Source organism: Panthera leo, chromosome A3 (genome assembly GCF_018350215.1).
Source record: "Panthera leo isolate Ple1 chromosome A3, P.leo_Ple1_pat1.1, whole genome shotgun sequence".
Lineage (NCBI taxonomy): Eukaryota > Metazoa > Chordata > Mammalia > Carnivora > Felidae > Panthera > Panthera leo.
Genome location: NC_056681.1, coordinates 135,267,233 through 135,278,777, shown reverse-complemented (window position 1 = coordinate 135,278,777; position 11,545 = coordinate 135,267,233). Strand labels below are relative to the sequence as shown.

Here is an 11,545-nt window from a genome sequence, read left to right as displayed (position 1 = left end):
CAATGACTGCGAAGGGTGGGAGGCACACGCTCGTGCAGGCTTCATACCCAGAGGGGGTCCGCGGGCTCAGAAAGCAGCCCTGGCTTCCCCAGCTTCTGGCCGGTGGCACTTTCCACGTGTTTCTTGCGGCAGGCTTTTGAGAGCACGGCCCACAGTTCTAACCCAACGTGCCTGGCCACAGGCTTTGCGTGCCTTGCCCCACACCTGGCTGCCACGCCTTGAGTTGATGCGTGGGGCTCCCCGAGCCCCTGGAAGGAGACACGGTCTCCGCACGGCTGCTTTCAGGGGTGCCCGCGACCCACATCCCGCGAGAAGGTGGCACCTCCCGCGGCTCCAGGCAGGCCGTCCCACAAGCTCACGAGGGACCCCGGAGAAGCGCCACTCCCACGTGGGGGCGAGTGCCACGCGCTTCGCCACGAGTCAGGAACCTCTCGGCGTCCCGCAGAGACACGCTCCTCCGGTGACCCGGGAACGGTTTATTCCAAGTCCAAGGCGGCCCGACGGAGCCAGAAAGGGAACTCTGGGAAGAGACACAAGCCACGGCTCCTCGAGACGGCGCCAACACTCACCTCTCTGGGGTTTTGGCAAATAATTTAACGACCGTTAGGGCTTCGCTCTCGTAATCTGAGAGGAGGCGATCAGGGGCTGGGTCCTGCGTCTTAAGACCGTCAGGAGAGTCCAGAGAGGAAATGAATACAGACGCACTTCTCTGTGACTGAGACCCACAGGCCGGCCAAGGGACTTGCTGCGGGACCACTCCCACTGTTGCCCTTTACGCGTCCGCGGGAAACATTCGCAGGCTATTCCGCAGTGGCCCGGACAGGGCGTCTCGAAGGTATCCAGTGAATCGGCGACCACTGCCTACTGCATTGGAGATCTGGGACACGTGTCTCGTGTTGGTAAGTTCTCCACATTGCCGCCTACGTTACCGACTTCTACCCTGAACGGTTTCTAAACTAAAGGTCACAGATACTTTTTCACTCGGCTCTTCCATTCTGTCCCTGATCTAGTTCCAGGCACAGCCTGGCCTTCGACTCCGCGCCTCCTGATTCTGGGAAAGATGTCTTTTCCTCAGTGCGAACCCAACTCAAATAATAAATGACACCAGAGCACGGACAGCGGCAGAACGCTGATTAATGGAATTAGACGTCACTTTCCACCCCGGCACTTGGAGGCTAGTGGCAATATGCATAATGACGTGCCACGTGCTCCAAGTATCATCAGCACGGCCCGGAAAGATTATTTATTGCCTCCGGGAGGAATTCATCAGCGGGAAGGGCCGGCGTCCTATTGGTGAGCCAGCTTCCCCGCTCCCTGGGAAACGATCCTGTGGGGGCTGAGTGGAAAGATGCGTCTTCCCCTTGCTGGCCGGCTTCTCGTCCGTTGCCACACGTCTCTCATTCGGCTGAGCATTCACGCAGTAACACAAACGTAATCACTCTCCCTGGCCCTGGTCACGTGCGTGATCTTGCTAGGGACTTTCCCCAAACACGCAGCCCGAGAGAGCAATGCAGTGAAATACAAGTATTGGCAAGGTCAAGGGTGTAGGTCCCGGGGTCAGGAGAGCCGCGGGAGACTCCCGTGCTGACGCCCACACGTTTGGGGGCCTAGGAGGCTGTGTCTCAGTGTCCTCATCTGCACAAAGAGCAACGAGCTCCTCGGGTTGTCCTGAGTATCACTGATTAATACCGAGTGTTCCTGATGATGGTGGGTGTCAGGGACGCGGCCCGGAGTCTGGCCGTGGGTGGAGCTCGAATCCCCGTGTTTGCTCCTGGATGCTCAGGAAACCGATCCTTCTAGTTCACAGAATTGTGTGAAAGTCAAGGGAAATATTTCCGGCAAGAAATGCTACTTCACTTTGTAACCTCCCTCATCATAAAAGAAGATGTGTCCAGGCGGAAGACTTAGGCTTTAAAAAGTTTACTTCGGGGGCACCTGGGTGGCTCATTCACTTAAGCATCTGACTTCATCTCCTGTCATGATCATGATCTCACGGTTCATGAGTTCGAGACCCGCATCAGGCTCCCAGTGCATGGCCCGCTTTGGGTCTCTGTTCCCCTCTCTCTCTGCTTCTCTCTCTCTCTCTCTCTTTCTCTCTCTCAAAAGTGAATAAACATTTTTTCAAAAGTTTTTATAACAGGTTCTGGAAACTCCAAAATATCTGGAATGCAGCCCGGCCGGTAGGGAGCTCATAGTACACCAGAGCACAGAAAGGCATCAACAAATAATTCCTGTATAAAACGGCAAATGTTACGTGAATAAATAAACACGGTGCTACAGAAACTCAGACGAGGGACTGTCTGCCCACCTGGGTTCAGGGAGGGCTTCCTGGAGGAGAGAACAGCTACTTTGAGTCTCAAAGGAAGAAACAGACTCCAAATACTAACACAGTCGGGGGGAGGTGGTGGGGAATCCACATAAAGGGAACAACACACAAGATAGAGGGGCATGGATTTGTGTGCGCGTGTGTGTGCGTGTGCGGGAAGCCACGATTTAATATTCATTCAAGTATAAAGCTTGACGTAGGCCTGCTGTGAGGGACAGGACCAAGCCTGAGACTTCATCCTGAGGGCAAGAGGAGGCCGCTGCCTGATTCTAAGGCAATGTGCGTTTTAGAAAGGTTACCGGGGATGCAGCTTGAGGGGCTCGTTTCTGGGGCAAGAAGAAGAAAAGCCGGAAAACAGTGAACAATCTCTCAGATGGTCTGAGAAGAGCCGTGATCTGATCCAAGGTCATGGTGGACAGGAAAGGAGGAAGGGGCTTAGTGAAGGCCAGAGCGGAGTTTGCAAACTGGTTGAAGAGACGGCTGAGAGAGACGAGGCCGATGGCCTGATGGCAGCCGGGCTGCAGAGCCTTGAACGCTGCGGTGCAGAAGAGAGAGAAGGGCAGGCATGGGGGGAGCCCCGGGGGTGCGGGTGAGGGGCTCCCCTGGTATTGAAGGGTCTGTGGGACTCCCAGCCCACGCCGTTGGGAGCAGACCAGGCTTCAACCGGCTGCAGTCGCTTTGTGTCTGGTCAGCACGTTGCCAGCCGCGCGGCACGTTCTGGAGAAGCACAGATGAAAAGCAGCCAGAAGCACATTTTGCAAAGCTCAAAGGGCCATATCAGCTCGTCTGCAAAACTGGGAAGCTTACGATGATACCTGTTGTAGAGTCAGTAAGATCAACGCCACCGCGGCGGGCGCTCTGGATCCCGCTCCCCGATTAGCTCCTGGATTCCAAGGGACATCACCCACACCAAGTCCCAAGGGCCAATGCCGGGAGACAAGCTTAGGAAGTGCTTAGGAAGTACAGACTCATGCCTCTTCCTTTTCAGACCTACGATGACCTGGGGGAAACATGTAAAGTTAGTTTCTGGGGAGACAGGACTGAGCCTGGTGCTCAGCCCAGCTCTGTGCCAGTTGTGAAGACGTGCCCGCAGCAGGGCCTCCCAGGAGGTACAGGACGTGGGGCTCAGAAACCAATAAGGGACACACGCGGTAAAAAGGACTCAGCCTCCCAGGAGCTAGCACTGAGCCCCTGAGCACTTGCCCAGACCGGCTCTCTGCCTCTGTTTCTCTGCGAATCCACTCCCCTCTCTTGCCTAGATTCTGGGGTTCTTCAAACTCTCGGGCAATCCCAAAACAGGGACCACGCTTCCCAATTCACTAACACTAACATGTTCTGCTTTCAACGCACACTTGTCATTTCAAAAGGTCTAGGGGGGAAGGGAGTCCGGCCATGTGAACTTTCTGCCATCTTGACCTAACCTCCTATGTAATTTGATGGCCCCTGGATTCTGATGTGTTGGCAGGTCTGCGACGTCCCGGAGACAAGGCGTCAACACAGAGGGGGACCAACGGTGGTGATCGCCAAGGCACGCGGGTACTTTGAGGCCCGTCCACTGCGCCGCCCTCCAAAATTTCACTCCCTGCTGACTTTGCGGTGTTAAGGCTTTCGGAAGATGTCACATGAGCCTATTCGGGCAGCACGTAGGCACGACAGAAATAACGCAGACTGCTGAAAAGAAGACTGATCTGCATGTTATCTTCGTTTTCTTTTTTACTTCTCTTTGATTTTAGTTCTACGACTTTGCCAGGTTTGAAGATTTCGGAAGTTAGTTCAAGTGTGCAAAGCGGTTACCCTTGCTTAACTGTTAATTTCTATACCTTTGCTTGTGTTGTTAGGAACTCATCTCGTCCACGACACCAAAGATGTTTTCCTTTTTTTTTTTTTATTTCTTAATATAATTTATGGTCCAGTTAGCTAACATACAGCGTATACAGTGTGCTCTTGGCTTCAGGAGTAGATTCCCATGATTCATTGCTTACATGCTCATCCCAACAAGTGCCCTCCTCAATGCCCATCACCCATTTCCCCTCCTCCTGACCCTCCCTTCCCCCATCAACCCTCAGTTTGTTCTCCGTATTTAAGAGTCCCTTATGGTTTTCATCTTAGGGTAAGGATGGGAGTGGTTAACGGAACTGCTAGTAACATCTGTCCTAATTACGATCTTGAGCAATAACACTTATATTTCCTCAAAATTAATATAATTAATAGGCTCCTGCATCCCCAGAAGGAGGTGAACAGGCTTTCCCAATGAAGGAGCTTTCGTGACGATGCAGTAGCCACAGAGGCTGTTAACAGAACTTGCTAGATTTCAAAACTGCTGTTCGACAACATCATGGTGTTGTTCTCGTAGGTGCAGAACCTTCAGGATTCCATGCAAAAGTCAACCACAGCTCAAAACCAGTCTTTGAAGCTGGAAAAGAAATGCCAACCTTCTCTTTTCAAGAGCTGATGAGAAAACAGTATACGGGAAAGAAAGAAAGAGAGAAAGAAAGAAAGAAAGAAAGAAAGAAAGAAAGAAGAGAGAGAGAGAAAAAGAAAGAAAGAAAGAGAGAAAGAAAGAAAGAAAGAAGAAAGAAAGAAAAAAGAGAGAGAGAGAGAAAAAGAAAGAAAGAGAAAGAGAGAGAAAGAAAGAAAGAAAGAAAAAAGAAGAAAGAAAGAAAGAAAGAAAGAAAGAAAGAAAGAAGGAAAGTTTCGTGTACTTCTATAGATGCATCCTACAGGAAGATTCATCTGAGTTTCAAAGGGCAGCACTAACCATTAATTAACCATAGGGCTGGATGGTCTAGGCCGAAATAGTAGGAGAGGAAAAAAGAAAATGAATGTAGTCAAAATGCTCACCGTGTACGATGGCAAATAAGGAATCACTCTGCGATCTGTAAAGTTACAAGTCACTAAAATTCTCCACAGTCTGGATTGAGTCCCTGGGGGAAGGTGCTGGGCTCCCCGCCCTCGACCCGCTCTGTGTCAGCCCCGGCAGGTCCTGCCCAAGTTTGCTCCACCGACTGAAATTCACGTGTTCACCTGAAGTTGGCCTTATGTTTTCTAGTGTTTCTCCAAATTCCAGGCTTTAGACAATCCCCCGGCTTTGCTTTCACTCTGCTCAGATTGGCGCCTCATCTACTTTGACCCTCCTCCTAAATGTTACCACATGCCGAATGCTGTTTGTCTTTCTCTGATCTTGTTTGGGGAATAGGTTTCAGGGAATCTTGTGTGCGGTTGAAAAGCGGAAGAAGGCAGGAAGGAAGGAAGAAGAAAGGAAGGGAGGAGGACAGGAAGGAGGGAGGGAGGAGGGAAGGAAGGGAAGGGAAGGAAGGAAGGAAGGAAGGAAGGGAGGAAGGAAGGGAGAGAGGGAGGGAGGAGGACAGGAAGGAGGTAGGAGGGAAGGAAGGAAGGAAGGAAGGAGGAGGGAGGGAGGGAAAGAGGGAGGGAGAGAGGGAGGGAGGGTTAGAAGGAAATGGGGAATCATGCAGGGCAGAGAAAATCTCAGCCAGACTTGCAGGAAGATGTGCGAGGAGGGAACCAGAAGCTTTGACCTGCCACGTGCCAGGAACTCAGCTAGTTCCGTAAGAATCTGTACACGGCTACCTGGCTAGCTGTCTGGTCCCTTAATCCTGGGAGCCCTGCCTAGTTTGCAGATAAGGAAAATGAGGCTTAAAGAGATTAAGCGAACTTGCCTAAGGTCACACAGCTCGAAAATGAGGAGCCGAGGTTTGAGCTCAGGGATATTTCTGGCTTCGAGTCCAATGACATTTCTAGAAGAATTTGGAGCCAACTGAGCAGACGTATTTAAGCCGTCAGTGGTCTGCAGTGTTTAGAAATGTCTCCATCCAGCACATAGACCCTGACAGGAGAGCCTTCTGCACACCAGCAATTATGACTTCAACTCCATGCTGCTTCGACTACAGTAGCTAATTAGATCAAGACAGAAATCCTGACACAAACCATAGTTCAAACCAGCTAATTAGATTAAGATCAATATAAAATCTTCTTCAGACAAAGGAGCAATTGGACATTTCTGGCAGATGTATCTGCAGGTTGAGTCAATAAGATAAGGACAAAAAACACATGTTAAAGAGTGTTAGTGTGCCAGAACCCTGTCTCCGATCTCTCTAATGAAGTGAGCCATACGAGTTCCTCGGGAGATGGGAGCCAATTAAAGTAGCAGGGAGGGGCTCCTGGGTGACTCGGTCGTTAAGCCTCCGACTTCGGCTCAGGTCGTGATCTCAAGGTTCATGGGTTCGAGCCCCACGTCGGGTTCTGTGCTGACAGCTCGGAGCCTGGAGCCCGCTTCAAGTTCTGTGTCTCCCTCTCTCTCTGCCCTTCACCCGCTCATGTTCTCCGTCTCCCTCTCTCAAAAATGAATAAACATTAAAAAAAAGAAATTTTTTAAATAAGCAGGAAAAGCATTGGCTGCAACAGTTAGAAAGCAGGGGTCCTGTTATGCGACCTTTGGCCCCCAGATTTCTTACATCTAAATGGGGTTTAAGACTACCAAATGGTTCACAAATCTTTCCTCAAGACATAGAAGCTCGTGGTCAGTGTCACATACACCATATTCTTTGATCCCAGGACAGCTCTATAGTGGAGGCATTATCATTCTTTTCAAAAAAAAAAAAACAAAAACAAAAAAACTTTTTTTAATGCTTATTTCTTTTGGAGGGAGAGAGAGAAAGAAGGGGGGGTGGCGGAGACAGAGAGAGAGAGAGAGAGAGAGAGAGAGATGCAGAATCCGAAGCAGGCTCCAGGCTTCGAGCTGTCAGCACAGAGTCCGAGGCGGGGCTCGAACCCACGAGCCGTGAGATCATGACCCGAGCAGAAATCGGACGCTTAACCAACTGAGTCACCCAGGCACCCCAATGGGGGTGTTATCACTCTTATGTGAGACTGGAGTTCAGGGCGTTACGTGAATCTGCCCAACGGTCCCCCGCTAAAACGAGAGACAGAGGGCAGACTGTTCTAACTCCCAGTGCTACAATTTGGCCGACAGCGAGCACGTCCCGGTGTTTGTGACAGGGAGACAAATGGAGTGACCAGACACTGCTGCCAGCCCTACGCCCACGTCGATGCTCATTCACCCCTGGATCTTAACACTCCTGAGTCCCAGAGCCCTCTCCTGTGAGACCCCGGTTTCAGATTAGTGGTTTGTAAACTTCAAGGATCATAATTTGTTCTGAAATTCTGCTATGCAATTGACCCCTGGGGTGAGAGATCGCATTCCCACAACACGTAACTTCAGAGCGTTCACTGCCCTTCACGTGCCCTCTCCCTGGGCAGGTGCCCGCCGTGGAGCAGGGTTCCGCGAAGCCGGTTAGTTCCCAGGCCGCTCAGGTGATCTCACGCAGCATATCTCTCCTAAGGGGAGAGTTCTTCGGTCTTATTTGACTCTTCACTCTTAAGAAAACTATCAAATAAAAAGAAGCAAGGCAAAAATGAAGTACTTAAATCATGTGCAAAAAAACAAAAACAAAAACAAAAACCGTATAATTGACTTAAAGTCATAATTTTGTTCAGATTTTTTCCCCAATCTGTAACTCCGAACCTAGCCAAAGAAAATAGTAGATAAGGTATTGTGAACAGACTTACAAAACGGAGATGGGAACTGGGTAGATTTACAATATTATAAAAGTTCCTTTTCCTTTCAGTCTTCCCGAACGGCTTTGTTGATGGAAATAGACCCCAAACCAGGAACAAAATCCTCGCAGGTGAGCACAGCTGGAAAGCCTCCGTGAGGTCAGCTTGGGAAACCCATGCTCAGAAAGCCAACATGGAAGGTGGTGGCCACCGTGTTAATTAAGGGATGGCTTAGTGAAGACAAGGTCACGTCCATTCACACTCCACCTGCTCCAGACGTACTTCCTACCACCCGCCGCCCTTGGCTGGGTAGGGGAGGCCCACGTCGGGAGTTGGAAGATGAGGGCCCCAGTTCATTGATCCAGGGACCAACCAAGCAGGAGCCGGGTGGTCAGGCGGGGCTTCAGACCCAGGAAAGATCAAGTACTGACCAACGATGGTCAGAGCAGGAGCTGCAGAGATCAGGGTCCTGAACGAGAAGGGGACAGCAGAGGAGGAAGAGTAGGACAGGTACGCCAGCGAGAGCCACAGTACCCTCGGTGAACAGCCCCAGGAGCAGGATGCCTGGTGAGGACGGGACTGGCATGTCAGACACACTGAGTGATCAAGGGTATCCAGTGGCAGGGGGGGGGGGGGGGGGTGGCGATCAGGTTTAGTTCATCTGGATCATCTCAACACCATACGCTAAATCTCGGGTGATCTTCCCCAGTGGCCTGACACGGACTATCTCACACATTTTTTGGCGAGGTCATATTTTTAACCAAGACGGGTGCGAACCAGATGGGTTGCCCCCAGGCCTTCACTAAACGCAAGCCCGCTGAGCCCTTGCATTTCCAGTTACCCCACAAGACGCGGGTGGCCCCGAGCACAATGATGCCGCAAATTCAGCTTCTACGAGAATCCATTCGGGGGCAGAAACATTACACGGTGATCGGCCACCTACAGCGGAATGAAATTACTAAAACGATATATATGATGTCCCTTTTAACCTCTGATTAATCTCCCCTTCTAAAGCTCAGCCTTGAATGCAAGTGTTCTGGTAATCTTCTGCTCTTTTCTAGCAATCTCTGCCGGCCAGATACATCTCAGCGGGTTAAACGCTAGCAGGCTCTCATCCACAACCAAAGACAGAGGGACGTTGTATCCTGCCACGAGCATACAGAAGGTTGAAATCAACTTCATATTTACAGATGAACGAGAAATAACCACAGGGGCTATCGCTCAAGAGAGTTTAATCCTCCGAACCTGGGTTCACTGAATGAAACCACCACGATGTCGCTGAAACGCAGCTGAGTATAAGCGGTTCCTACCATTGCCAGAAGTTTCTGGGGCGATGTGGCGCCAAGGCCTTCCATTTCAAAACGAGGAGTCTCGAGCCTCAACGGATGGCTCCAGTTTGCCATAACTAGAATGTTCCAACATGGATTCCAGTCCCTCTGATTCCCGAGTCCAAATCTCTCCCGGACACCCCCCCCCCGGGCTGCCTCTCGTACTGAGCTCAGGAATACTGCCTCAGTGACACGTCTGGGACCATGTCTGGGGCCGGGTGAGGACCAGACACGGGCCACGGTCTGGTGGAAGGGGAAGCCCCAGGAGATTGGCTGCCATCGCCGAGCTGGCTCCGTGCCCGCCGTCCATCCAGCCTGCAGACGACATCAGTAGGCATCCCTGCTCCCCTTTTGTTACATAGGAGACCACGGCTTGAAAAAACAAGCTAGCATTTTCGGGAAAGGTACAGCTGGGATTAGGACGCAGTCAAACCTAACACCAAAGTCCTGGGCTAGTTCCCTCCTGTATTTGTTTTTTTACGTTTAAATGCGCTTAATGGTTTATGGCACTTCGATAAATACCAAATGCGGAAACTCAGGGTTGTTTTTTTTTTTTTTTTAATTTATGAAGTTGAGGTATTTTCCACACTTACACCAGAGAGTGTTGTTGACTATAAATGAACCATCGCTCAAGTAGCTTAATCCGAATGGGAAATTAAAACGGCTGGTAATGTAGAGATTGCTTTCTTGAGACAGGATCGCGTTCCTGACAGCACACACTCTCAATGAGATTGGACAACTGGACAGAGGTCACACAGCCAGGATGGGGCAAAGCCAGGACCCCAGCCCTGCTGTGTCCAGCTTGTGCAACCAGGTTGGCTCTATAAAGAGATTTTTTAAAAGCAGTCTGAGGCCCCCATTTTCCTTTCATCTTTTCTGCCCCCGTCCTCTATATCTGATTATTAATTTGCAGTATTCTACAGTCACAAATAAACTGTTTTATGCTGAAGTCACCAATTAACTTTGATTGTTTTATTGGTGCCAGGGAGAGAAAGGTTCTCATCTGCCCCATCTGTCATAAAACTCTTGCTTAAAAAGGGCTTGGTAGAGACATCATCCTCCAACACAGAGATAAAAGGAAGATTTAAAATGCATGATGTGAATCTATCCTAGAGGCTAATCGCACGCAATGAGGAGGGAGAGGAGCCTGGTCCGTTGGTGTTATCAGCTATGTATTATCCCTCTCATCTATTTATCGTCAGGGCTATCATTAGGAAGATTAAAAACCAGTGTCTACAAATAGTCCTGAAATTTTTGTCTTTCATTAGTGGCTTATTATTATTATTATTCAAGACCTCCTTTTTTCCAGCAAAGACAATGATTTCTTAGTCTACACCAGGATGCAATCCAGAGAGAATTCATCAGGGCTCAGGAAATATTAAATGTTATTTCCAACCACTGCATCGTACTGTCAGGGGCCATCTTTGATAATAATGGCCTTAATTTATAGAAATATAAATAATCCAACAGTGACACCAAGAATCTACGATCATATAAATCTGTCACAGATCATTACAAATGAACATAGTTAAATGAAACTGAACTATAAATATATCCACGCCTCAGCTTGTGATGGCAAAAAGTTTACCAAAAAGAGACCAAGAACCACAGTGGCAATGAAAATGGAAGCATCCTTAGTCAACAGAGGACTTTCACCTTGAAACAGAATCCAGTTTTGCATTTTATTCTTTTGAAATCTTAAGGTACAACGAACGTGGTTTTGTTTCGTTTCGTTTTTGTTGTCGTTGTTAAAAGGAAGCAGATGTCATGCAGGGTAGAGTCTCAGACAATCCCCATGCATGCTAATGTATGCACCCTTTTATAACATAAGTAGCAATAGCACCTTATATTATGCTTGTGATGCTCACTGAAGTAACTAGATTTACGATTTTATAAAGAATCCCATGCTGTAGTGTTGTTGGCTTAGGTGGGTAATGTTATTTTTTTCCCCCTTTTAAAAACTACATGTATTTGCTGTTTGAAATTAATGAAATCCACTTCCAGGAATGTTCTCTTTATATAAGAAAAGTCATCTGCCTACGGCAGCTGAACAGAGACGTCTTTGTGATTTTTTTCTCTTTTTAAAATTTCATTTTATTGATCACTCTAAGAAAATGCTGAAATTGCCTCATAGAGTTGCAGGGAGAGCACATATATAGAACTTTAATTCAGAAGATAAGCTGGACTGATCCTTTCGCATATTCATATGAAACACAGCTTATTAGAAAAACACTTTCAATGTAAACAAACAGGCTCAAGAACACAAAACGCACAGAAAGATCATTGTTGCTGAAGGAGCATGACATTTTCTTTTCGT

The 11,545-nt window shown here is 49.0% G+C and overlaps 1 long non-coding RNA gene across 2 annotated transcripts; it reads left to right on the top strand.

The window, feature by feature from the left end:
- The first annotated feature begins 458 nt into the window (after window positions 1–458).
- LOC122215172 lies at window positions 459–9,762 on the top strand. Of its 2 annotated transcripts, XR_006200283.1 has the most exons (4): window positions 459–899; window positions 1,011–1,293; window positions 7,972–8,031; window positions 8,962–9,762. It is a non-coding gene; the product is annotated as an uncharacterized LOC122215172 (long non-coding RNA). The 2 variants fall into 2 exon arrangements; XR_006200282.1 differs by lacking the exon at window positions 1,011–1,293.
- Window positions 9,763–11,545: the final 1,783 nt, after the last annotated feature.